The sequence below is a fragment of the Hirundo rustica genome, chromosome Z, assembly GCF_015227805.2.
Source record: "Hirundo rustica isolate bHirRus1 chromosome Z, bHirRus1.pri.v3, whole genome shotgun sequence".
In the NCBI taxonomy this organism is placed as follows: Eukaryota; Metazoa; Chordata; class Aves; order Passeriformes; family Hirundinidae; genus Hirundo; species Hirundo rustica.
Window position 1 is genome coordinate 10,322,675 of NC_053488.1, and position 27,818 is coordinate 10,350,492.

Sequence of the window (27,818 nt, forward strand, 5' to 3'; positions counted from 1 at the left end):
TCCTTTCAATCTTTTGCCAACTTCCATGCTTTTTTTTTAGGCTCCAGACACACCAATATTATTGTTTTCTGGATCACAGTTATTATTGTTGTTCTGGATCACAGCTGAACTGCAATTTTTAACACTTCTTTCTCACTTTCTCAGCATATCTACCTTCAGCCATGTTTATCCTCCCAGCATTTTCTAGACTCCAGTCCTGCCTGTCTGCTCTTCTTATTCAACAATTTCCGTCAGATCATTAGCTGCATGTATCTTAGATATATTACTCTTCTTCTGGTCTTTCCCAAACTTCTGGCATAATGCTTCAGCACTCAAAGAACAGAAGAACTCATTTTCCTCAGCTGAAGTAAATATTTTTGTTATCCTCCTATTCACCATCATATAAAAGTTCTTTTTTAAAGCTCCTTTTTTTTTACATCTGCTTTATATTCATTATGTAAGTGATGATTTCTTTGAAAATCCAATTTCCCAATAATACATAAATACCTTTACTTTCTTGACCCCTACTGCTCCTTACACTCAAACCGCTGCCTTAAATTAAAGAGGAAAGCATAGCAGATACATGGATCAAGACAAGATCTAGTTCAGTCAAATTAAAAATCCAGAAAAAATAACAAAATAAGCAAGTCACCTGCAATGGATGCATGGGTTATAAGGTTTGTTTATTTTATTTACCAAGGGATATAAGGTTTATTTATTATAGAGGTTTCAAAATTTTCAAAGTGATGAGTTTTTAGCCAAGGTTTTATTACTCCCCTTCAGAGGCCGTGTATTCTTCCACTCTCTGTTGTGCCCTCACATTTTAGCTTCCAGACATTTCACAACACACCCAACTGTGTGACTGTCTTATTGATAAAGTTAATTTTATTGAGAGTGGGTTTTGAGATAAAAGAAGGTAACACAATTTGTGTCTGACTGTTAAAACTGTGATAATAATAAAGTGATAGAGGCTGAGGATTAAATGCTGCTGCTTTAGTTAGGTTTTGGGCTGTGTCCCTGCTGTTGCTGTACAGTCAAATGTATGTCAAGAATATCTGGAGTGTTTTCTGAGTAAACACATTCACATAAATAAGGATTCTCATGCTCATTAATACAGTCTCTTCTAGTTTCTAATACAGTCTCTTCTGGTTTCTAATAGACTGAAGCAACAAGGAGGAAAAAAGGGAAAGACAACCCCTTCTTTGAAGGGTTTATACCCTTAAGGTAAGAAAAGGTATGGCAGTTCAAACGAACAAAAAGAGACTCAGGAAGTAAAGGATAGCCAGAGGCCTTCAGTAGTCACACAGCTGCCAGTTTTTGAAAAGGCTGATGATTGTACCAGGTAAAGGGCTTTTATGATGTTGTTAGCATGAAAATAGGGGCATGCTAAACATAGCTCTTTTAGTTTATCACTGCCCAACTCAGAACAAGGAAGCTGTGTTTAAAGGTCATCATGCTATGTGAATTATAGGGGAAGACTTGAAGGAGTATCACCGTGGATTTGGGTAAAACTGCTCTTTGAAATCTCAGATCCTTTCTCCTCACATGCTTTTTATCACACTCACATATCCTCCTTCCTCTGAGATTGTAATATTTACCAATTTCTCATAAGCAGAGGCTGTATCCCTCTTCATTTAGCACAGTCCTTAATGCAATGGAGGCCTAAGTAAGATATATGCCATGGTTACTAGGAAAACTATCATCACACCTATTCTGCATTTCTGTGTTCTTTGTTTTGCTTGCAAAGTTTAAGAAGAAATAAAAACATCAACAGTCAGAGCACTGATATCTTTATACCCCTGTCTGTATATCCCTTGTGCATGATGAATGGGGCAGAAGATGACAGAAGGATTGTATCTGGGCACACAAGATGAACAAGACCAAGGTTCATTAGTAATTCAAAAATATTTAATTCTTATATTTTGACCCTACAGGTCATGCATCTAAACCTTCATATTGGCACCATTGCACCCTGTTGTGGTTTAGGAATGGCACTCCCCAGTTCAGTGCTCCCAGAGACTCTCCAAACCACATGCCATTTGCTTGGCCCCTTCTCCTCTCCTTCTCCCCTCTCTGTTGAGGGCTGGAGATGAGAATTGGAGGGACAAAAAGTAAAGATCATGGGTTGGGATAAAATTAGTTTACCGGAAAGGGCACTGCACGCTTGACATGACATACCATGCACCACACAGTGCACACCTGTGCTGAACACACCACATGCTGCTCCCAGCAAAGCTGTGCCACGCTCTGTCTACCCTCCCTGAAACACCCGTCTTGAAGGATAAAACTGCATGACTGCCTTCAATCAGGCTTTTCATGATGTTAAACCTCCTGACTTCCCAAATCTAAATCATCTTCACTTTGTCTATGTTTTCCTATTTATCTAAGAGGTTGGAAACAAATTCTATGAAGTACACCAGGGTCACTGACACCTTCACTGTGTCTTGGACCCCAAGCTTTCAGCAGAGAGCTCTTGGCACTCTATGGAACAGATTTTGTTTCCAGCTGATGGCTGTTACCTTAAGGAGATGGCTGTTTGAAGTACGGAGACCCCAATCCATTATCACAAATGGCTTTCATCAGATCTTTGATGACTTCATGAGATCCAATCGCTCTCATCTTGGATTCACATCCTGTGTATCATAAGTCACTGGCATTGCCACACTTCTTGAGCCCATAATCTTAAGGGTTTCTGCTTTCAACGCCTTCTTTCTTATTTCAGTCCAATCTGTTGCACTAAATACCTGTGCACAAAATATCTGTGTCTTGTCAGACACCGGAATTGATTGCTGTGTTTGCAGCTTTAATGCTGCTTCATCCTTTCCAGGATCTGCCTGTTTTTGTGGCTTTACCTCATCCTGTTTTGTTTCCTTTTCCTTTGCTTGAGGAACAGGAACCAGGGACTGCTGGGCATCATGCAATTTCTCTGCAACACCTTGAAAAGAAAGAGTGGGCCTCCCAGGTAATTGTAGAACACATGAGGGAAGAAAGGGTTCCCAAAGAACCTGGGTACCTTTTTCTGGAGGAAGAAGTTGAGGGAGAGAAGACAATGAGTCCTGGTGAAATTCTGAAGCTGCTTCTCTAAATTGCTGAAAAAACTGCTTCATAAAGTCCTTAGATAGCAAAAGTGATGATGCTTGACATGAAAAATCAAATGCTTTTTTTGTCCGGACAGGAATGCCTCCAAAGCAGAGATGTGGATGATGTCGTCATCAGTGATTGACATGTCTTCTTGTTGTTCTTGAGCAGCTCCATCATCCCTCACCATCAACAAAGGCTCACTCTGCTTTTGTTTGAATTGCTGTTCCGAAGGAGAAGTTGATTTTTCATATGAAACTGGAAAAAAGCAGTGCAACGTGGTTGTCTCGCTGCTGGGGGGTGCTCCACTCGGTTTGCCTGACGCTCATTGTGATCGTTGTGGTTTCACAGTCCCGCCCCTAGGTGACGATGACATGTCTGCAGCTAGCTTCTGGTGGCTCACGGTACTGCATGGGCCTGGTACTTCTTCCATTGCCCCTGACAAAGTATGTCGAGTTTGCAAAAAGCCTTTAATTTCTGGGCGCATTTGTAAAACCTGGCATGATTTTGGACACGCGCCCATTTGCAGGAACGCAGCAGCTGAGTTTGAATCGCCGCACGCAGGCGGTACCGCCACCTGTGTGCCACTGGTGGGCGGAGTCGAGCTCCATGACGTTTGCCACGTGGGGGTGGCACCCTGGAGAAACTCTCCGCCTTGGCCATGCCCCATCCCTGCCTGCTCCGCCTCCGCCTGTCCCGCCCCTGCCTGTCCCGGCCTGGCGGCGCCTGGCAAAGTGTCCCCTCCCTGCTCACGCCCAGAGGCCACCTTCTCTTGCTCGGCGTCAGAATTTGCCCTGCCCAGAGCAAGACCGCGTTTTGGGCCCCGTCCCGCCCCTTCCGCCCCTGCGCCTGGACCCGCCGCTGATGTTTCTGGGGTTTGCAGTACCCTGCTTGGCGCCGCCCACCCCGACCTCCCGCCCTCGAATTGCGACGCAGATGTATCTTGAACTGTGCTATTTCCCGTAGCTTGCGTCATTGTCGTGCGCTGAGCTGCCGCTACGGGCCCCGCCTCCCCCAATGTCTTGGTCCCACGGCGCACGAACCCGTGCCACTTGTCCGCGAACTGTTCTCCCTCGCGATCCACCCCCTCCCAACCTGACGCGCTTCCCGACCACCCTCGGTTGCGTTCCGCGCCCCGGCAAGATAGGTTAGGATCGCCCCCGGCGCACGCGCCACCGTCCCACCCTCCGCTACCAACTCAGTTGGAATTTGCTGTTCTCCCAGCGGCACCCCCGCTCCCTCCTCCCCCTGCCCCAACTGTTCCTGTGCGGAAAGCGAAAGGAGCGGTGGGCTGCTGCTGCGCGGTGACTGTGGGGAGGGTGAAGGGACTCCAAGGTGGACTCTGTGTCAGACCTGTCTCGCCCCCGTCTTGGAGTAAAAGTGTTGTGTCCGCGGGAGCTGCTTCAAAATAAAGCATGTCCATCTCCTCCTGGTCACTGGGATGGATTAAAAGTTTCCTCTTTCCTGGGACTGGCATTTGATCGGCTTTTGGGGCTTCTGATGAACCTGTTTGTGGCAAATCCTGGGAGAGCTGAGGGCTCTCCCCTCCCCCATCTCCCGGGGGAGGTATTAAACCTGGGGAAAGTAGCTGTCTGTCCTCTCCCGCTGACTGGCCGGCAGATGAAGCTGTACTTCCTCCCTCCTCGCTACTTTGCAATTGCCCAATTTGGGGATTTCCATTGGCATTCTTCGAAATGGCTTCTAACATAATTCTAGCTCAGACAAGAGCTTTGCAGCTATCTTGTCCTTCTTTGTGGCTCTATGATATAACTCCCTATTTGCTTCCTGCTTCCTGTCCTGGCTCAAATAGGCCATGTGTCTCACAATGAGGATAATTACATCCTACCCAGAGCATCAATGCCTGAAGCTCTTTTTCTTTGAGCGCCACACTGTGTGTTGACACCACCCCGCTTAGGGCAGATAAAATAGAGGTTTATTCCTGGGCAATGGCTCCCCCCATGATCTAGATCCAACTGTTCTTACCAAAGCACAAAGACTTGTGTGCAGCTGCTGTCGAATTCACCTCAGAGGTGTCCTGATCCCTGACCAGCAGGTTTCAGGGTGACAGATTCCAGGGCCCTTGGAGATCTGTTGGTCTGGGATGAATTTGAGGTTAGCTGCTCTGGCCAGAATTGTTCCTTTTATCTTCTCCGGAGCTGACCATCTGGCTTTTTATCTTCTGAGGGCTTGTGATGTTCACTGCAGAAGGTTCACTGTGACCCTTCTGGTGCCCCTTTCCAGGGCCTACCCAGGGACGCCAGTTCTCGGTTTTTTGTCCTGAGATTCAGGTGGTTTTAGAGTTTTTTTGCCTCCTGAAGAGCCCTGAGCTGGACGCAAGAAAGAGACGGAGTCGTAGGGTTCTGATTTTCAAGGCTGTGTGCTTTGTTTATTATTACTTATCTTACAATTCTTTCTGTGCCCAGCTAAGGTCTGTGCAGCTGCTCAGGCATCTGACGACTCCCCCCACACTGGGCTGTTGCTGTCGCTGTCTCTTATACTAATTGTTACATACTCTACCATTATTTGCCAATACCTATCACTTACACTAAACAGGCCATCTCTACTTTGATCCAATCTCCTTAAACTACTTTGCACCATTGTCACTACAGGAAATGGAGTGAATGAAGAAGAAAGAAGAAGCAAGAGACAACGCCCCAAATCCTCCATCTTGCTCCCATCTACTTCCATACTAAAAACCCAAACCCACTGTTTTTCACCCTGTGATAAGCTAAACTACTATCTTTCACACTCTTGTGGCCTGTAATTCATCTTGCAGTGTAGGAAGCTTTTCCCATGGAGTGGGATCAAAGCCAGTGTCTCCCTGGGCTCTGTGCCAGACCCCCCTGTCCAGGTCCCAGACCCCTCTGCCCAGGTCTCTGGCCTTCTAGGGCAACCAAAGTAATGCCCTGGATTCCAAAAGCTGCTGGGAACTTGTGCTTGGTCCATGGGCTGATCATGATAGCCCAGTCTCATTTCCTTCTATTTTACTGTGTTTCTGCTTCCACTTCAGCTCAGCAGGCTGTTGAAGTTTTCCTGAGCCAAATGATCCAGAAGAGGGAAATTGTGATTTCTGACAGTCTGTATTGTATCAAAAACTAAACAGATTTCCTGGGTTGAATTAGATGGTCTTTGTAACCTAGGGTTTTCTCTCTAGTCAATAATGTGATGTCTGTAATGGTGTAAATGGCTCAGAAACAGGAAATTATTGAAGTTAATGAATAAATGAATGAAAAAATATCATCAGGGAGCCAGAACATTAGAGTTAACAGTAATCACAGCAGTAGATCAAACAACTCATGGTTTGGCTAATTAACATCATCACAGTCAAGAATGCAAGAAGAGCCCTCAGACATTGGACAGTTAGCTCATTCCTTCACCAGTTCCTAGATGGTGCACTGGCACTGTATTGAGGATAAAAATCTGAGCAGAGCAGGATCCTTCACTAGATATTTTCAAGCCATTTAAGAGGAAGCAGTTGATATTTCTTTCCCAATATGAAACATATACTACTTCATCAAGTCGACATATTGCAGAGGAGTATGGCTACATACCTGAACAAACAATTATTTAAGACAGAAAATGTAAAAATATTTTAAATAGTAAGAAAATTATAAAGTGGTTGGGTGCTAATAGTGAACAACTATTACATCACTACAAGAGTACGTATTCTGTTCTCTTTTACATGACTAATGTGGAGGAAAGAACATGTAGTCTGTAGAGAGAGAGTCTGTATTTAAAAGGATAAGGGATTTTAAATGTTTGAATGGAGTAATTCCATTATAGACCAGCATTCTGTAGATGATTGCTACTATTAAGTAAAGGGAGAAAACTTAGATTCTAAGTGTACTCACACAGAAGTTATGCAGTAAACAGTAGCTAAATATAAATCTATAGGACTTACCAGATGGACTGGGTGGCTTAGAAAAGGTCTCCCCTTCAACTGCCTCTCAGTTTTTGAATTTTATTTTTAATGTATTGTGCTGCTTTTGTGCTTACAGAAATGCACTCTTCGTTGTAGCTTGCCCTTATCAAATGTGCTTTTTTAATGGAAGTCTCTTTAATGGAAGATTGGTAATTTCAATCCTCTAAGGTCATGCTGCTCTTCTCAAAGGTTAGGACATTTGCTGAAGTTGAGCTGGTTTTCTTCACCGAGTTACATTATTGCCTTTTAAGAAAGACTTGTAATTGGCAATATGTTCCTACAGAAGTACCATATATTATTAGAAAAGTAATAGTCTGCAAGAAATTTAATTTTATAGATAGTTTATGAAGTATAATTTATCTCTGCTTAGAGATAGAAAAAGTGATTAAAAAAAAACTTTGTTCATTCTCACATTTATAACAAGTGGCTTGCAGTAAACACATTAATACTAACGAGTCAGCAATTAACACACAGAATATACCTGGCTTTTCTGAAAGCTACAAAAACAGTGGTTGGTGGCCAAACTGAGATTAAAGCCCTCAGCAAGAACATAAACAAATCTAGAGCTGTCTAAAGCAAAATTTGTGTTGCTGGAGAGAACTGCTCAGGAGCCAGCAGTACCAGCACTGATCAAGTTCTTGGGGAATGGCCTCCTCAGTCATGGCCTTTGCCAAGAATATGAAGGCTTAAGAGCATTTCCTGTTTGTTTAGTTTTGGGCTGTTGGTTTGTTTGATTTTACTTTACTTTAGTTGGTCAGTTTTTTGGGGTTTGTTTTTTTTTAAATTATGTTTCTCTTCCATTTCTTTATTCATTTCCATGCAAGTCTTTATGCTCACCCCAAAGGCTTCAAGTGGGAATAGAAATTACAGGTCCAATATTAAGTAATATAAATCATCTAATAACAAAGATATGAGTAGTTTATAGTATTTAATACTGATTTATGACGGTCTTTACATCTCACACTTGAGAAAGACCTAATGAATTCCTATGTAGAATCTCTTGTAATGTGTCACAATGTGCTGTGATAGGATGTGGTTAAGGAATTGGTCTTCCAGGATTTCAAATTTTTATTGGTCTGCAATATATAAACTAAAATCTGTAGGTAGATAAGATTTCACAGGATTTAAACTCTAAATCAATCACACCTAAGGGAGTTTCTCCATAGTTTCTCCAACCTAGTTCCTGTTTCTAAGCAATATTCTCCTGAAGCCCCCAAATGAGCACATTGAATCTATCCAGAATGTGGGTCAAAAATACAAGTAATTTCTGAGATTTTTATATACATATACATACATACCTACGTATACATATATACATGCGTCCGGTTGTGTCCCCGCTCCGGGTGGGAGCTGACCCGCAGCTAGCTCGGGTCAACACAGACACAAAGTTTCCAGTTTGTTTTGGCTTCTCGGCTTAGCAGCTGGACCCAAAGGTGACAGTCAACAGCAGCAGAAGAGAAAAGGCTGGCTCTCAGCTTAGCAGGTTAAAGGATGTTCATTAGCAGAGATCTCCAAGCTCCGAGGCGAGCGGCTGAGAGCTTCCAGGCTGAGAACCCAGCGGCTGAGAGATTCCAGGCTGAGAACCCAGTGGCTGAGAGCTTCCAGGCTGAGAACCCAGCGGCTGAGAGCTTCCAGGCTGAGAACCCGGCGGCTGAGAGCTTCCAGGCTGAGAACCCCGCGGCTGAGAGAGTTTGCTCCTCCCTCCCACCCCCTATAAGCGGGGGAGGGTCCCAGGGAGGATACAAAAAGACCACAAATCAGGGGATTCAGGGGGTAACAAGGTGTGCCCACCCCCAAGCTTCAGACCACTAAAATCCAGAGCCAAAGGAATTTCCCCCAGGCTACCTATCACATGAAGCCCTCTGCCGGAGATTTCACAATCCGGGAGGGACCCCGGGAGTGACTGACAAGCTGCCCCAGAGAGGGGGTAGGGGCAGAGGGGATGTTACACGTCATGTGAGGTATGGGATGATTGACACAAAACACCTTGTTATACAGACAACACAAAAGGGATACAGAACTGGGGATACAGTGAAATGAACCATAACATAAACTTCTTACAAAAATCTAATAAAACAGTTCTGCACCACCACATATACACACACACACACATACATACACATATACATGCATATACATATATACCTATACATATATATATGTTCTAGTTTAACAGCAGCTTTGAAAAACAGTTCTTTTCTTAAGGACATGGGTATTTCAGAAGAAAGCATATTTTTACAAAAGTTTCTGGATCTTCATGGAATTTTCTGGAATAACTGCACAGGAATCAGGATTATGCATGATTTATTGAATGTTTTTCTTGGTCTGCTGTAGATAAGTCTAGCATTACAACAATCTAAAGTCTGTGAAAGGCAAAATAAGTAGTGATGAAACTGTGTCCATGAAAGACACAAAAAGAGGTCTCACCCTGACCTGTCCTCATATGCAAGCACAGAAGTATCAGATAGGAGCAAGAAGATTAACAAAACCGGCAGTGTGGCATTGCTGGGGCTGGTTGCATTCCTCTGAGAAGAGCATTAGCAATTAGCAATTAGAAACAGGTCCAGCAAATACACAGAGGAAATACTGTAAAGAACAAACTTCAGGAGCTTGAGCTATTTATCTTACCAAAATTAATAATAAAAATTATTTGGTATATAAGTCTACAGGGGAGAAAATATAAAACATGAAGTCCCTTATGTTTCCCAGAGAAAGATCCAGTTAAAAGATAGTGATCTTGAAGCAAACTGAATTTGAATTACTTTCATATTTTAGTAGTTAACAACAGAGTGGGATAGCTGCAAATTTTTGCTTCTCTACATTCTATAGAATCACAGAATATTCTGGGTTGGAAGAAACCAGTGAGAATCACCAAAGTCCAGCTGCTGACCCCACGCAGGATAGCCCCATAAATTACACCAGATGACCAAGAGTGTTGTCCAGACACTTCTTGAGTTCTGTCAGGCTATGTGCTGTGACCACTGCCCTGGGGAGCCTGTTCCAGTGCCCAGCCACTCTCTGGGTTAAAAACCTTTTCCAGATATCCTACCTGAACCTCCCCTAGCACAGCTTCAGGCTGTTTCCTCATGTTCTGTCCTACTCACCACAGATAAGAGATCAGTGTCTGCCCCTCGTCTTCTCCTCACAAGGGAGCTGTAACAGCCATGAGGTCTTCCCCATGCCTCCTCTTCTCCAGGCTGAGCAAACCATGAGGTTCAGAGGAGGGATCTGGCCGAGGGCTGCCCACATACCTCTAGAGTTTGGGGAAAGGTGATCCAGAGGCCTTGGGGAGGGTGAAAGGACCAGGCTAGATGCTGAGGAGAGAGCCATGGGTTTGCTGAATCTGAGCTGAGTTCCTCCAGTCCTGAAATGGTCCATCACTAGACTATGATCTGAAATTTGGAAGCTGCACAAGGTATAATTTTTTTATTATTATGTATTTAAACAACTCTGTATGAAGATGTTTTCTATTCTGCAAAATAATTCAATATTCCAGGTTAAGTTTTCTCAAACTGAGCTCATCTTTCTGCATAGTAAGTCACAAATCTGAGTTTATTCCAATAAATATTGGTATATTTTTAACTCAAGGAAAGTTGAAGCTGAATATTATAGAGAGTATTATGTTTTTGTTTTTTTTTTTTTTTTTGTCATAATTACTATTGGTTTTGTTATAGTTATTATTATTATATTTTTATTATCCTTTGTTAAATGCTGACAATGTGCTCCACACTGTAGAAGATACAGTAGACAACACCTGCCCCTGTGTTCTTATAATTTCATCCTCTGATCTCTGGCAATTTAAAATGCATGGCTGCAATCCACATTAAAGTTATTAGGCTCCACTTGAGTCATCTGCCTGAGGATTATAAACTGCAGGGTTGGGGCCGTGAGGATTTGCATGTGGATATAAGATTCCCCTCAGTCTCTTAATCAAAGCTTATGGCTGATACAGACTGTGATTTTCATACCTTGGAAGGATACTAGAACTGCCCTGAAACCAGGCATGCAGCTTCATGGATTTGTAGTTGTTTTAGGTATTTTGAAGGGAAATCTTTCTCTGGCCCAAATTTCACTGGAGCCAGAGGCTCCTTCAATCCAGCAGCCTGCCATTGGAATGACTATCAGCTTTGCCATGGACAGGGGCTCTGGAAATCGCCTGTGGCTCTGGTAATTGCTGCTGGGAGGTACTGAACACATCCAGCAACCATCGGAGGGGATGGGCAGGCCAGCAACACCTGCCGCAGGACTTTGAGCCTGGCTCCTGCATGAGGACACCTACACTGCTCCAGGTTTCCTCACAGGAGCTGTTAGGAACAATAAATCTGCTTCTGGGGCCAGCAAAAGGATAAAGCTGGGATGTTTTGAGGGAAGCTATCTAGGTTCCGTTAACTAGCATTTTTGGTGGGAATTGTGCAGCAGTACACATCTGATTCATCCTTGGATTTTCAGTCATTTTAATTACAAGTCTGTCTGAGTCCTAATTTACTTGTGTGCTTAAAACTGAAAAATACTTAAATGAAAAAGAAGAACATAGCCAGTGGAAATTAATTCCCTATTGCAATTTTGTTTCACTATTGATGAAGAAACTGATGCAGCTAATGATGAGGAAGACTGATGGGAGTGATTTGCACAAAAGGCATTTGGGAAGGTCACTGCTCCCACACAGCACCATGAATCTGAACTGTGTGCAGCATCTACCACCAAACAAGAAGTGCTATATTTAGAGGAGCCTAGTAAATGCTGTTGAGTATAGGATGTTGAACAGAAACTGTACTTTTCATCGGTGTATTATCTTCCCCCTCTTTACACTGATTCTTCAGGAGAAAACAGCCAGCTAAACTCTAGCTGAGATTAGCAGAAATAGCAGCAACCCAACTGGAAGTAATTTCACTGTTGACTGCATTGCAGTGTATACAACAGATTTCATTCCAGATTCAGAAGAGAGCAATAGTATAATGGCTTTGGTCTCTTTGACCTCTGCCAGCTGCAGCTAGTCAGCATAATACAGCACTTTTTTTTCTTCTTCTTCTTCTTCTTTTTTTTTTTTTTTTTTTTTTTTTTTTTTTTTTTTTTTTTTTTTTTTTCCCTCTCTGAAATAGGGAGGGTCTATGTTAACTTACTTTCAGGTTACATATGAGTTTTTAAGCTAGCTTCAGAAGCTTAGTGGAACTGAGGGAATTAATTGGGTGATCTTACCTCCAATGCAAGGCTACCTCCTTTCTCTTCGCTTCAATTTCCATCTTGGATCAGAAAATATTCTTCAAAGTTGTTGAGCCACTTCTGTTAGACTGAAAGATCATGAAAGTTACAGCTGGAGAAGAGCACGCTGCCCTCTTAAATGTTAGGTGAGTGCAGCACAGGGACAGGTGCTGCCCTCAATTACACCTGTAGAGACCTGGAGAAATTTTGTTTTCTTCAATGACGTTAATTGAAGACTTTCAGTTTCTGGACTGAAAGTTAAGAACACTACTTTCACATTTCCATTTGAACTCCTTCCTCAACTTCACTTCAGTTTAGAAATTATTTCTATCAGATAGGATTTGGGGATATTCTGTATAGGAGAAGGTTTATAAATGTCAATGGTATAACTGCCTGCATGATGTGAGATGCTAGTCAGGTAGTCTGTTTAGAAAGAGCCTGTTTATCCTCTGTGGGTGCTACAAGAACAACCAGTCTGAGACACCTTGAATTTATGAGGTGTAGAGATATCAGGTAAACAGAGCATGAGGTATTAATTTCTTCTTGCAAATCTACAACTCTCCTGATTCGACATAGTTCTTGATGTCCCATGCTAAGCTCATGCTCTTTTCAAGGAAATATCTTCATCAGAATTTTCAGAAATCAAGGGTGTGCTCTACCTCTTGTTTATTTTCACCTCTTCCCACTTGGTGCTCTTCCTGGTGTTCTGTGGTTATCCCCTCTGGTCTTCCCTTCTGGTCTCAGCTCCTTCCCCCTGTATCATTCCTTTCTCTGTTCCTCTAACTTAGTCATACCCTTTCTTCATTTCATTCTCTCTCATTTCTCTGCACACTAAAGAAAACCCATGTCTTTTACATGTTTTCAGGTTTTGGAGAGAAGAAATGAAGCTTAGATTGTTGTGTAATTACTTCACCTCTTTTGGAATAACAGCTTGGAAAATTACTCGAACTTGTGTAATTTTTTTTCTGGAATCACGCTAGTACAAAATTTGAGTAACTGGATTTTGCTTGTCAACTAAAAGGCTATAACACTGGATGATTCTTTAACCGTTTCTGTTTATACTTGGATAATTACCATTACCTTTACACTTACCTCAGTTCTGCTGTAGGTTATTTTCTCAGTAAAATTACAGTGGAAACTTGTTCGAGTGGGCAAAGCTGCAGGACTCTGCCTGAATTCTTGATGCCTGTGCAAGACCACTAATGGTATTCTTATAAGGTGAATTTCTTCTTCATGGTAGCTGCCTCCCTTGCAATCAGAACCTGTAACAAAAATTCAGCTGTGTGTCAGTAAAAAAAAATGAAGGTACAGCTATAATTAATGTCTGTAGTCTTCAGCAGAGCTGGTCCTGAATGGGAAGAGTAGGAAGTTATCTCCCAACCCTAATAAACCAGCATTAAACACAAAGTAGCTGGAATACCACTCTGTGGTTTTGGAGATAGTTACTGACCCATGAGTGCACAAAAATAAAGATAACTCTTTCTAAGACTTTTGTGGGAGATTAGGGACAGGCGGTCAGAAGATGTTGCCTTGTATGGGCAGACAGAACCCCTCTCTCAACCATTAGTTGTTTAGTGTCCTTGATAAGGTAAGCAACACGTAATTTGTAACGTAAGCAGACAGATGTGATGTAGCAAACAGAGGTTTTATAACCCCATGTAACCTGTTAATAAAACACCATTTGCTGTCCACCACATTGGTGTCTGTGAGCTGATGGACCGAGCAGCCTGGCTGTGGCTGCTGTGTCGTTCCTGGAACCAGGTTGCTACGCCTCAGCGGAGGCAGCAAGTGGTGCTGAAACCCCAAGAGATCGGGAGTCGCCTGGACAGGTGAATGATGGTCGAGCGGCTGGGCCAGCTTGGCGAGGGGGATGCCCCAGGACCCGCGAGGAGGATGGAAGCCCTCATGAAGGTCGTATCTCAGATTCATAAGCAGTGGGGAATTGATTGTAAAGCAAAAGATTTTACCCTTGCTGTGACGAGGCTTTTGCAACTTAGTATCATTGATCATCCGGTGGATATTCTCCACCCAGATATTTGGGATCATTATACAAAATCTCTAGCTGAAGAAACCATGTCTTCTAGGTTGGGAAAGTATCTTAGGTCATGGGGGAGGGTTGTGCAAGCTTTACAAAGGGCTTTGCAGGAGCAAGAGACGTGGAAAGCTGCACAAAATTGTCTAAAATTTACGCCGCAGCTCGGTGTAGGAGCTGCGATATAAACTGTTTTAGAAGACATTTTTCAGAGGAAATTTTTAAAGGGGATTATCAGGGTGTAAAAAAATGCGATCTGACCATCAGTGACTGCGTTCAGGCTGCTGATAAGGTTGATTCTGCCTACTGCAGAGACTTGCAGGAGCAAAATCTTCCTTCAAAGCCTTCAAGCCCAGAATTAGCTGCTGAAGAAAAAAACCAGGTAAAATTGTTTTATGATTGTTTAGCTGAGGAAGCCAGGAATGCTGCTGCGGGGTCGCTGGTAGAAAGGGCTGAGGAGGGACCCCCACCTTATGCTGCAAGGGATTGCATCAAACCCCTGGGAGAGAATAAGAATGCAGTTAGATTGGAATGTTTGGCAGATAACCAAGAAGCAGCAAACAAAGGAGGTCTTTTACATAGTGCCTGTTGTTAACAGAAACAAAGACAGTTTGCTTGATAACGCGGGCACATGCGAGCAGAAGAAAGGGGGAATTAAATCTAGTCAGAACGCTTGCCAAAAAGCACATTCTTTTAAGGAACACAGTTTAAAAGGGGTGTGCTGGCTTTAAGGCAAAATCAGCGAGAGACTCCAAGTCAGAAAAAACAATTTAATAGGAGAGAAAAAAAAAGTAAAATAAAATAAAATAAAACACAAGCAATGGTACAAAAGATTACTGACAGAGTCAGAATACAACCTGACACCGTGGTGGCAGCAGTCCAGATGAAGTGGTCTTGTTGAAGCAGTGTTCCTGCAGAAAGGTCTGGCAGCTCTTGTCCTCTGGGAATCCAGTGGGTAAGGCTGCCTGTGCTGTCCCAAATCCCAGATTCTATCCAGGTGGGAATGCTTGGCTCCTCCCCCTGGGTGGAGCATCTCACAATGGGCTGATATCATTTTATCAGTCTTGCAATGGGTCCTTGATTGCCTATTAAACAGAGATAGCTCCTGGAGGGAGTTATCTATGAGTCATGCAGCTGGGCATTGATGGGCCATTAACAGAAGATAGTCTGGAGGGAGGGGGCACGGGAAACAGTGCACAACCTAGTTTTAACATTTCATGTAGATGGTGATAGAACACATACTTTGGGCACATTTTACATTGTAACCCAGGACAAGGGGGAAGAAAGGGGCGGCTCAGCCCTGAGAGAAAGGGGTGGTGGCCAAGAGGGAAGAGACGGCCCAGCCCTGAGGGAAAGGGGAGGGGTTGGAGCCCGACCAAAATGTTCCAGAGCCCGGAAGCAGCCAGTCAGTCCACTTCTGGCTCTGAATTGGACTCTAGCTCAGATGACTGGGACTCTGGCTCCGGCTCCGACTAAGAGGAAGTAACAGTACATAAAATTAGTAACAACAATGTTTCAACTCGGGTTGAGGGGAAGTCAGAAAAAGAACGAACTCCTCTCACAGACTGGAGAAAAATAAAAATAGCATGTGCCGATTGGGGTCCATCGGCCACACTGGCTTTTCCAGTCCGATTAGGAGGGGCAGGTGGAAACCAGAGAACATACTCCCCAGTAAATCCTAAGGATGTTCAAGCAATTGTTAAAGCAATAACTGACAGAGGAATCAATTCAGCTATGGTTTCTACTCTCATTGATAGTGTTTTTGGAGGGGATGACATACTGCCATTTGATATAAAGCAAACCTGCAGATTGATTTTTGATGGGGCAGGGATGATAGTTTTTAAACAAGAGTGGGAGGACAATTGTGCAAAGCAACTAGCTCTGGTCACTGGTCCGGATCATCCTCTATACGGCTCCAGCCTGCAGCGGCTCATGGGCACAGACCCAACCATGATCACCCCCCAGGCACAAGCCAAGGGCCTACGGGCCCACAAGGTCATGACAACTACCCGTGCTGCCAGGGAAGCCATCCGCTCTGCTTCCATGGTCATTGCTAAACCATCATCATGGTCCACAATAAAGCAAAGTGAGAGTGAAAGTTTTACACAATTTGTAGATCCGCTCCAAGCATCACTTGACTCCTCAGCTTTGTCTTCAGAGGCAAAGGGTCCTGTGTTAGCAGAGCGCCTGTGCCAACAATGCAATTCAGCCACCAAGGACATTATAAGGTCATTACCACCCGGGTCCAACATCGCAGACATGATCAGGCATGTTGCAAAAGGGGAGCGTTTTGCCCCAATCCAGGCAGCCGTCCATACCGCAGTAACTAGTGTAATGGCATGCTTTAAATGTGGCAGGGCAGGCCACGTTGCAATGGACTGCCCCCAGTTAGGGCACCTTCAACATCGGTCCCCCCACAGCAGTTGCCACCTAGGGGGCCATGCTGGGCATGTGGAAAGAAGGAGCATTTTGCCAAAGAATGTAGGTCTAAGAACCAGGGAAACGGGAGGGGGAGAGGGCAACAGGGCCGCACGCAGCCCTCTCCCACTTGGGATGTGAAGCGGCCCAGCTATGCAAACCCAAAATGGGGCGAGGCACTCCCAAACCCTTTTCCCCCACAAGAAGCTACCAACTTTGTAGCACAACCAGCGACCCAGCCGTATCTGTCCCTGTCCCAGCAACAGCAAGGACCACCCCCTGGCGACCAGACCCCTGGGTGGCCTTGGCAGTGAAGTGTGACAACCCACCAGTAATATGGGGAATTTGTACTCATTATGATGTTTTAGATGACATTGCCATCAGTGTCCCCTTTCTGATTGATACCAGAGCAGATGTCACTGTTGTTTCTGAGACAAATTGGCCCCCGCACTGGAAATTACAAGACGTACCCATGGTAGGTGGGGTCGGGGGATTGAGCCGAGCTCACAAGAGTGCCCAATTAATAGCAATTACACTCCACACTGAAAAAGGACCAGAAAAAACCATCACCCTTTTTCCATATGTCATGTCAGGAGTCCCACACTTGCTGGGGAGAGACACGTTAGCCCTTTTAAAAGCCAGGGTGACAAATTTACCATAAGGGCCACTGCAGCACACCCACCCCCATCGATCAAGCTAACATGGAAGTCGTCTGACCCAGTGTGGGTTGAGCAGTGGCCCCTGTCAAAGCCTCAAATAGATGCTCTTGTTAAGCTAGTTGATCATGAATTGCAGAAAGGTCATGTAGAGCCTTCTACTAGCCCATGGAACACCCCAGTTTTTGTGATACCCAAATGGAGCAGCGAGGGGTTTCGCCTTCTCCATGATCTGTGTGAGGTAAATAAGAAAATTTAACCAACGGGCCCCATGCAAACCTCGCTGCCCATGAACTCAATGATACCAAAAGGGCAGCCTTGTGCAGTGCTTGACATTAAAGACTGTTTCTTTTCCATACCCCTGCATGATGAAGACAAAGAACGGTTTGCCTTTTCCATCGTCTTCCCAAACAGCCAGGGCACTATCCTGCGCTTCCAGTGGAAGGTTCTCCCCCAAGAAATGGTCAATTCGCCCACCATCTGTCAGATCACGGTGGACCGAGCACTGGAGCCAGTCCAACGCAGTGACCCGAACATGACCATTGTCCAATACGTGGATGACATCCTGATTGCCGCACCATCAGCGAGCCAGGTAGACCGGGTAGTGTCAACAGTCTCAGAGACCTTAAAAACAAATGGTTTTGAAATTGCAAGCGCAAAAATAAAAAAGGGAGCATGTGTAACCTTTTTAGGAGTGGGGATTTCAAGCTCCTACATAACCCCTCCTCAGATAAAAATCCACCGAGACATTAAGACACTCCATGACATGCAGCAGCTGGTAGGATCCCTACAGTGGCTCCGCAACATCGTCCTGATTCCTCCTGAGGTCATGGACCCCCTGAATGACCTTTTGAAAGGGAAAAACTCGTGGGAGCAGAAAGCACTGACACCAGAAGCAACACGCTCGCTTGATTTTATCGAGCAGCAAATGTCAGGGAGCACACTCACCAGATGGGATGCCGGTGCACCAGTTGATTTATACGTCCACTTTACGAAGAAAGGAGGAGTAGGAGCGTTGGCCCAAGGGCCACCCGACAAAGCTCAACCGATACTGTGGGTGGTCTTGGGGAAACCATCACGTGCATTTTCCCCAAGAATTGAGTGTCTTGGCAACCTCATCATGAAAGGCAGAAAACTTGCCCTGAAGCACTTAGGTGCTGAAACCACCAAGATATATTTGCCCTTCCGCAAGCAGCTTTCTGCGCAACCGACAACAGTATCAGAGCATCTGGCCATGGCCCTTGCTGGTTTTGGAGGAGAGATTCGCTATGCAGCAAAACCCCCTTGGACTCAACTGCTTGCAATCGTCGACATTGATCTCCCACCAAAAATCGTCGACCGACCACAGCCAGGACCAACAATCTTCACAGATGCATCTTCGCTAACCTCAACTGCAGCAGCAGTGGGCAGTCAGGAGAACAGCGGCAATGCATCAAAACAACTGACCCTACGCTCTCAGTTCAACAACTTGAAGTAGCTGCTGTTGTACTAGTGCGTGTACTAGTGTGTACTGTTCCCTGAAGAGCACCTCAACATCGTAACTGACTCTATATTCGTGGCCAGGCTCTGCCTAGCAATGTCAGGGCCCGGCGTGGCAGTGTCCACAGTAGCTATGATGCTTGAAGAAGCACTCTTTTCATGAAAAGGCACCATGTCTGTCATCCACGTTAATAGCCACAATCCAGTTAAAGGGTTCTTCCAAATCGGCAATGACAAAGCAAATGCTGCTGCAAAGCGACTGTGGATGCTGAGAGATGCCCGCCAACTACATGAGTCTCTTCACATCGGAGCCAAAGCACTAGCGAAAAAATGTGGGATTTCAACCGCCGATGCGAAACACGTTGTAGCCACATGCCCTCACTGCCAAAAATCACCACTGTGGTCCAGCAGAGTCAACCCCAGAGGCCTCAAAGCCTCAGAAGTATGGCAAACAGACTTTACCCTGTGTCAATTGCTAAAACCCCGAGCGTGGCTTGCAGTGACCGTAGATACATATAGCGGAGCGATTGTAGCCACACAACACCTAAAAACTGACTCCAAGGCAACCATTCAGCATTGGCTGACAGCCATGGCATGGCTGGGCATTCCAAAGCAAATTAAAACAGACAATGGCCCAAATTTTGTTTCAAAATCAACTCAGGCATTTGTTGCTAAATGGGGAATCACTTTAGTACATGGCATTCCTTACAATAGTACTGGGCAAGCCATCGTTGAGCGAGCAAATCAAACCCTGAAAGCAAAAATAGAAGTACTAGCAAAACCAGAAGGTTTTACTAGTTCCATTCCTTCAGGAGACCAGGCACGTATACTAGCAACTGCTCTGTTAGCACTAAATCAGTTCCCTAGGGGGGATGAGACAAACAGCCCAGCCCAGAAACACTGGGCCACCCGAGCACTAGAGGAAGGCCCGCACGTTGTAGTTAAAAATGAACTGGGAGAATGGGAGCAGGGCTGGAGACTAGTGCTCACAGGGCGAGGGTACGCTGCTGTTAGAAAAGATGGTACAGTAATACGGTGTCCACTTAGGTCAACCAAACCAGACCTTCAGAATAGAACTAATACAAATTGTAAGATCTCATTTGCAAGATTGGATCATTGGATGCCCCCATGATGTGTACACTCCAGTACCAGAAGAAAGTGATGAACCCCCGAGCAGTTTGACAGCGCACAAAGATCCTCCACCAGTGAGATCCAAGCAACCACGGTGTCTTTGTGTAATTTTATTTTTGGGTCTTGCGGGCAGGGGACAAGCAAATGCAGTCTATTACCCTCACCAACCATTCAGATGGATCCTACGCCATCTTTCAAGTGATGAGGCAATCAAAGAAATCATTACAGTAGACAGCCCATCCTTTGAGTTTAAGCTAAGAGACATATTTCCCCCACAGCTGGGATTCCCTAAAATTAGGGATTCTTCACTATACCAAACCTATTGGTGCCCTGCCTCCAACTCAGGCAAAAGTTACTGTAACCATCCAAAATACAGGTACTGTGGATACTGGGAGTGCGAAACTATCGTGACAAGCAATAGATGGCAACCACAGCAACCTGACAAGTTCCTGCAAGTCAGGTACACTCCTCACGGCTGTAGCGAACCTGTTTGGGATGAACAGAATGATATACACACCCCAAAACGGGGAAAAACACACCTGTAAGAACTATGCAATAATGATTTTACAGCCGACCGATGTGAGTTGGGCCACAGGAAAAGTATAGTCAGTGTTTGTTCGTGCCTTTTGCAACTTCTGGGTGAATGTGCAAATTATTAGACTCCCACCTTCAATGCCCCTGTCATTCAAACCCTATCAGAATCTTACAGCACACAGACACAAAAGGGAGGCCACATCTGGCACCTCCTTCTCATTCAGTCCTTTAGCGATCTACCAAAAACCTAAGTCAGATCCTTGCAATCCGTTTCTTAGTGTGTTAAAAGCTACCTTTTTGTCATTGAACCAATCCAATCCAAACTTTACAAAATCATGAATGCAGAACCTCCTTTTTATGAGGGTGTCGCCCTTGACGTTCCTTTCGAATATTCTGCAGCAGATAATCCACACAACTGTTAGTGGGTCACCCCCCGGAGGGAAATTACCCTGAGTCAAGTCACAGGCCGAGGCAAGTGCTTTGGCAATTTAACCTTAGCAAAGCAGATGGGAAACATTTGTGCTGAGTTCATCCAACCTAGCCAAAGGACTGATATGTGGGCAGTCCCATTCGTACCAGGAATGTGGGTTTGCCAACAATCTGGAATAACCCCCTGTGTGTACCTTGGTAAATTCAATAACCTTGCTGACTTTTGTGTCCAAGTTCTGATTGTTCCTGGAGTCCTGTATCACCAAGAAGAGGAAATGTATCGCTTTTTAGGAGAAACCATCCAGATCCACAAAAGAGAAGTAATGACAGGTATAACCACTGCAATGCTCCTTGGCCTAGGAGCTGCCGGTGCAGCCACAGGTGTTTCAGCTCTCGTGACCCGACACCAAGAACTGTGTGTGGTTCCGTCCCGCACCGGGCGGGAGATGACCTCTGGCTAGCTCGAGTCAACACAGCCACACAATGGTCCCGGTTCATTTCGGCTTCTCGGCTTAGCAGCTGGACCCCAAAAGTGTTGTGACAGCAACAGCAGCAGAAGGGAAAAGGCTGGCTCTCAGCTTAGCAGGTTAAAAGATGTTTATTAGCTCCAGAGTTGAGGAGCAGAGCGGCTCCGAGCTCTGAGCTGAGAGCTCCGAGGCTGAGACGCTGAGAGAGAGACTTTGAATCCCCCTCCTACCCCCTATAAGCTGGGGAGGGGTTCCGGGGGGGGGTACCACAAGACAACAAATCAGGGAATTCAGGGGGTAACAAGGTGTGCCCACTCCCAAGCCTTGGACCACTAAAATCCAAAGCTAAAGGAATTCCCCCCAGGGGGCCCATCACCTGAAGCCCTCTCCCTGAGATTTCGCAACCTGGGAGGGTTCCTCAAAGTGATAGAGAAGCTGCCCCAGAGAGGGGGTGGGAGGACTGACACAAAACACCTTGTTATACAGACAACATAAAAAGGGTTACAACATTGGGGATACATTGGGGACAGAAATGAACCATAACATAAACTTCTTATAAAAACCTAATAAAACAGTTCTGCACCACCACATTTCCCCCTTTTTTGTTTTAATAACAGGAGGAGTGCTGGAATGGAGGAGGATGATATTCGAAGTCCGGGTAACTCTCGGCGAGCCACTCTGGCTGAGTGGGCCACTCCATCTGAGGTTCCTCTTCTGGGTGTCTCCTGTCTTCTGGATCTTCCTCCAGTTCCACGTTCTCCTCCCATCCAGGCGCGGATGATACAGCAACTTGGTTCACAGAGGGGACATGTGTGGTGCTAGAAATTAATCTACTTAACATTTTTTGATGATACCAAACCCAATTAAAATTAACAGAATAACAAACAAAAATAACAAAACTGATTTCAAAATTGAACCCACCCAGCCCGAAATTCCCCAGTCCCCAAACAATCCATTCAGCCAGTCACCAGTCTTTCTTTTGATGTCATTCACCATGTCTCGGATGTTCTGGATGGCTTTGTGGCCTGCTCCATTGCCCTGGTGGCTTTGGGCTGAGGCACCAACCATCCGGAGACAGGTGCAGTGAGACTGGCAGGCAGGAGGATGCCAAGGAGCGGGTGGAACTTCCTCAGCCCTGGGGACTGGCGCTGGACAGGTTCTGCCAGGACTAAAAGAACTAAAGCAAACAATTAACATTCAAGCAGCAGTCATTCAGGAAAGTGAAACCGTCCTGGGAAAAATCTTCCTTCCTTTTCCTCCTAAAAGCTGCCTGAGTAACCTGTGGCAGTTTCTTTTCCTTCCCTGAGACCTTCAGGACATAGGGCCTCACCCATTTTGATGGTAACCATCTCGGCCCCGTGGGGGTGGACACGCAAGCGTACCCACGACCCCGCGTGACTATATCATGAGGTCCCTCTGTCCTTCCAGTTTCAGGGTCCCGGACCATGACCGGCGGCCTCTCCTTGATGTTTAGTTGAGGGTTTGCTCCAAAATGACGAACGATCGGTGGGTTTAAAAACTCAAAAGTGCTGTTTAAAAAATTCAAAGTGAATAGAGCTCTGGCCAATCAGGTCTGTGGTGTTTCTGTTTTCAACACCAGTTGTTGTTGGTTAAGGACCCTTTTGATTTCCCTGTGGGTCCTCTCCACTACAGCTTGGCCTGTTGGGCAATGAGGGATGCCGCTTTTATGTCCCACTCCCCATTGTTGTAGGAAGCTGCAGAATTCCCTGGAACGGTATGCAGGGCCATTATCAGTTTTTAATTCTTTTGGGATGCCCATGAAGGAGAAATCCTGGATGAGGTGTTTAATTGCATCTGAGGTTTTCTCCCCTGTGTGGGCGGAAGCAAAAACTGCACCGGAGTAGGTGTCCACCGACACATGCACATATTTAGATCGGCCGAATTGGGGGATATGTGTCATGTCAGTCTGCCACAGCTCACAGCTGTTCAGACCTCTGGGGTTCACTCCCGCACTCAAGGTGGGGAGTGCATGCTGATTACATGAGGGACACGTAGCCACAATTGCCTTAGCCTGTTCCCGGGTGATGTGAAACCAGCGAACAAGGCCAGGCGCGTTCTGATGGTGAAGCTGATGGCTGAGCTTTGCCTGCTCAAAAATGCTCGGCAATGGGGCCATCGCTGCAGGAGCAGCAAGAGCATCAGCCCTTCTGTTCCCCTCAGCTATGAACCCCGGCAAATCGGTGTGTGATCTCGTATGCATCACAAAGAATGGCTGCTCTCTGTGGGAGACAAGCTTAACAAGCTTAGAAAGCAGCTCAAACAGTGCTGTGTTAGACACTTCCTGCAGTATTGTTTAATCTGCCCTCGATACCACCCCTGCTACATAAGCAGAGTCCGTTATTAAATTGAAGGGTTCGGGGGACCTTTCGAAAGCCCTGACAACAGAGGCCAACTCAGCAACCTGAGGTGATCCCTCCACCTCGGCAACATCTGCCTCCCACTGCTGAGTCTGAGGGTCCTTCCAAGTCATAACTGACTTGTGGGACCTTCCGGACGCGTCTGTGAAAACTGTCAGGGCCTTTAAAGACTTCCTGCTCCGAACACCTTTCAAATTCAGTGTGAATTTGGCATCCTGATTAAAAATTTTGTGGGCTGGCCGATGAATTGAGATTTGCCCGGTAAAGGAATCTAGAGCAAACTGCAGTGCTTCATTTTCCTGAAGCAGGTGTTCTAACACTGCCTTTGTAATTTGGCCCTATCTTAATCCAACTGGAATGTGAATGCATTCAAAATCACACCCGGCCAATTCCCTGATCCAGACTTTGGCTTTTCGGATCAGTTCAGCCACCAGTTCCTGTGGACGTGTCATTCTCTTGGACCTTTGATGGCTGAGAAAGACCCATTCTATGATTAGAAGCGGGTCCTCTCTGCCCTGGTCCTTTTTGATGTTATTTCTCCACTGGAAAATGACTCCATGGAGGTGTGGCAATTTCCCCATTATTATGAATTTGAAAGGCAGGTCTGGATCACACCGGTAGGCCTTCCGAGTGGACATGAGATGCTGTACCTTTTCCAGCGCCTCCTTTGCTTCCGGGGTTAGTTCCCTGGGAGAACTCAGCTCCTCTCCCCCTTTCAATAAATTGAAAAGAGGGGCTAGGTCCTTGGTGGTCAGACCTAGCCAGGGTCTCACCCAATTCAATGCCCCACACAGCTGATGGACATCTGCGAGGGTCTGAATTTCGGGCCTGATTTCCAATTTCTGCGGCACAATGGTCCGCTTGCCAATTTCCAGCCCAAGGTACCTCCAAGGTGGCATCCTTTGAACCTTGTCTTCCTGCAGCTCGAACCCTGCAACAACCAATGCATTAATTGTCAGGTCAAGCGCGTGTGACAAGACATCATCGGTGGGGGCACACACAAGCACATCATCCATATAATGATGGATGATTGCTTTCTCTGCGGCTACGCGGACCGGGGACAGCAAGGAAGCCACATACCACTGGCAGATGATAGGTGACACCTTCATCCTTTGGGGAAGAACCCTCCAATGGTAGCGTTTCCTCGGGGCCTCTCGGTTGATGGTGGGAACCGAGAATGCAAAACGTGGGGCATCGTCAGGGTGCAGGGGAATATGGAAGAAACAATCTTTTATATCTATAACAGCCAATTTCCAATTTTGTGGGAGCATGGTCGGGATAGGCATCCCAGGTTGAAGAGAGCCCATGTCTTCTATCACGTTGTTAATTTGTCTGAGATCCTGGAGGAGCCTCCACTTGTCCTTCCCCGGCTTCCGGATAACGAAAACCGGCGAATTCCAAGGGCTGGTGGTCTCTACAATGTGACCCTTAGCTAACTGCTCCTCCACAAGCTCTTTGAGCGCCTTCAATTTCTGTTTTGAAAGCGGCCACTGTTCCACCCACACTGGTGCATCTGTTTTCCAATTCATCTTGTGGGTAGGGCGCTCCTCAGCGACTGCCGCCCAAAAATCCTGTGGGGGGTCTGGGATGTCAGTCGTGACTCCCCACTGGGCCATCAGGTCTCTCCCCAACAAGGGTTCCTTATAATCCAAAACAAAAGGGCGTAAACTGGCCAACTGCCCTTTTGTCCCCTTAATTTGGACCACACTCTTTGTTTGATTGTTTGGCCAATTGCATCCCCCCTATTCCTTGCACGTGTCCTGCCACGTTTTCCAAGGCCCAACGTGACGGCCAGTGCTTGGCTGGGATCACAGTCACGTCTGCGCCTGTGTGGAGGCCTGTGATGTTAATGGCCTCATCACCCACCTGTAACTCACATCCCACCTGGGGTTTCACTTCTGTGATGTTGTGCATGGGACGAGCTGTTGGTATGTTGTTTTCTTCCGGGCGTTCCCAGGTGGGTATGATCTGGGCAACTGTCTGCCCTTTAGGTAGGAATGTTGGTGGGTGAGTGCAGCGTAGCCAGAGAACGAACTTTCCAGGATTGTTATCAAGTGTTCCTGGAAGAATTTCAATCTCTTTTGGGGTGTGTTTGCAGTCCCCCACAATGATGAGCTTACCTTTGACCCTTGGCCAGGTACCCTGCTCACTGTTGTCAACTGACACAAAATTACAGTCGTCGTCTTTCAGGTGCAAACCCTCCGTGAGCTGCAACCTGCAGGGGGTATATTTAGAATTGGTTGTCAAAATCGGTTGTGCCATGTCATGGTCTGTATAAGTCATTTCCAACGTGTTCTTTTTGCTGCCACCCTGAATGGGGCAATGCAGCTTCTCCTTCTTTTTCCCTTGGCTCCCTTTCCCCTCCCCTCCTGCTTGGTCCACCCCATTTTTTTCTTCACGCAGGGCGGACCTGCACTCTTTCACAAGGTTTTTTGTGAGGGTTTAAACCCTCTCCCTTTTTCCCCTTCCCCTCCCCCTTTTTTGTTTTTGAGGTCTTCTAATTCTTTCTTGAGGGGGCATTTGGAAACCCAGTGCCCCAAATTCCCGCACAAAAAACACTTCTGGGAGCTTTGAGCAGAAAGCTTCTTCCCGGTGTTCGGTGTTTTTCAGGAATCTTCAGCTTCCATGGCTGCAATTTGATGAGGTTAGGGCCGCAGACCTGTAGATGAACTCATAAAAGGCACCTTTACCAGACATACCTGACGCATGTCTGGTAAGGTTGGTTTGGGGTTTAGGGGTAAACTTAAAATCGCAGCACGACATAAATCATTTGCATTCGAAAACGCAATCTCTGTTAAAATGTGTTCCCGAGACATTTTGTTTTTGACCTGAGCTTCAATAGCTCGGGACAGTCCCTCTACAAAATCTGTGAAAGACTCCCTTTGGTTTTGTCTGATTTTCGAATATGAAATCGCAGGACCTTGTGTTTGCATGCCAAAGAATGCAGTCAGGGCCATGTCTCTCACTACATGGAGGCACTGGACAGGAATGACCGCTTGGTCAGTGGCTTCTGCCCACTGCCCCTCACCCACGAGGTGTTCTAGAGTGATGGGTTTTCCCTGAGCATCCACTCTAGTGTTAACCTGGTTGAGGAGCCCTGATAAGGCATCCTGGAGCAGTTGTTTCCAAGCTGTGACCCATAGGATGTACTCTGTTGGGTTCAGCAAGCAAGAAAACAGGTACTTTAAATCAGCAGGCACCACTTCCTCTGCAGAGAGATCTGCTCTGAGGAGCCCTCTGAAATATGGCCCATCCCGGCCATATGTTCTGTGAGCTTTGCAGATCTCTTTAATGGTGGCTCGGGGAAATGGGTGGTACTCTGCCCTGTTGTTACCATCGCGGACATTGCGGTAGGTAACAGGGGCAAGAGTGGGAATGGAGCAGGAACCAGCACCTCCATCTGCCCCCGTTCCCTGCTCGGCCACTTCCGGGTTTGAGGGCGCGAGGGAGCCCATGCCCTGAGGCACTTGGTTGCCTGGCAACCGCGTCCTTGCAGGGGGCGCGGTTTGCCCGGGGGGTGACGTCATCGAGGAGTGGAGGGGTGGGGGGGATCCCGGGGGAGCGGGATTGAGCCCTGGCGGCGCGGGACCGGGCTGCTCTGGGGCGGGCGGAAGCGTGGCGGCTGCGGGGGGAGCGGCGGGCCATGCCGCGGCGGAGGCAACCCCCGCCGGCAGCACCGGGGGGGTCGCAGCGGGCCGCGGCCACGCCGCGAGGGGGGCCCCCTCAGGCAGCGGCGCCGCGAAGAGCGGCCACGCCGGGGGTGGGGGTGGGGAAAGCGATGTCACCGAGATCGGGCGATGGAGGCGATGCGGATGCCACCGCGGTGGGGGGGGGGCGGGGGGCTGCCATAGCGTGCACGCGCAGGCACATGGCGTTGGGGTGGGCAGCGAGGCAGCGGCGCCCGGGGCGGGGGCGGAGCCGCGTGGGTCAGGACCGGCACCACGTGGGGCGGGGATGGGGCCGTGCGGCAGACACCCGACGTCACAGGGGTAAGGCGGGACGGGGGAAGGGGATGGGGCGGGGCCGCACCGTGCGGGCGCCACGTCACTGGGGTAGGGAGGGGTGGGCGGTGCTGAGGGGGCGGGGGAGTCCCCTGCCATGCGGTCGCCGCCATCT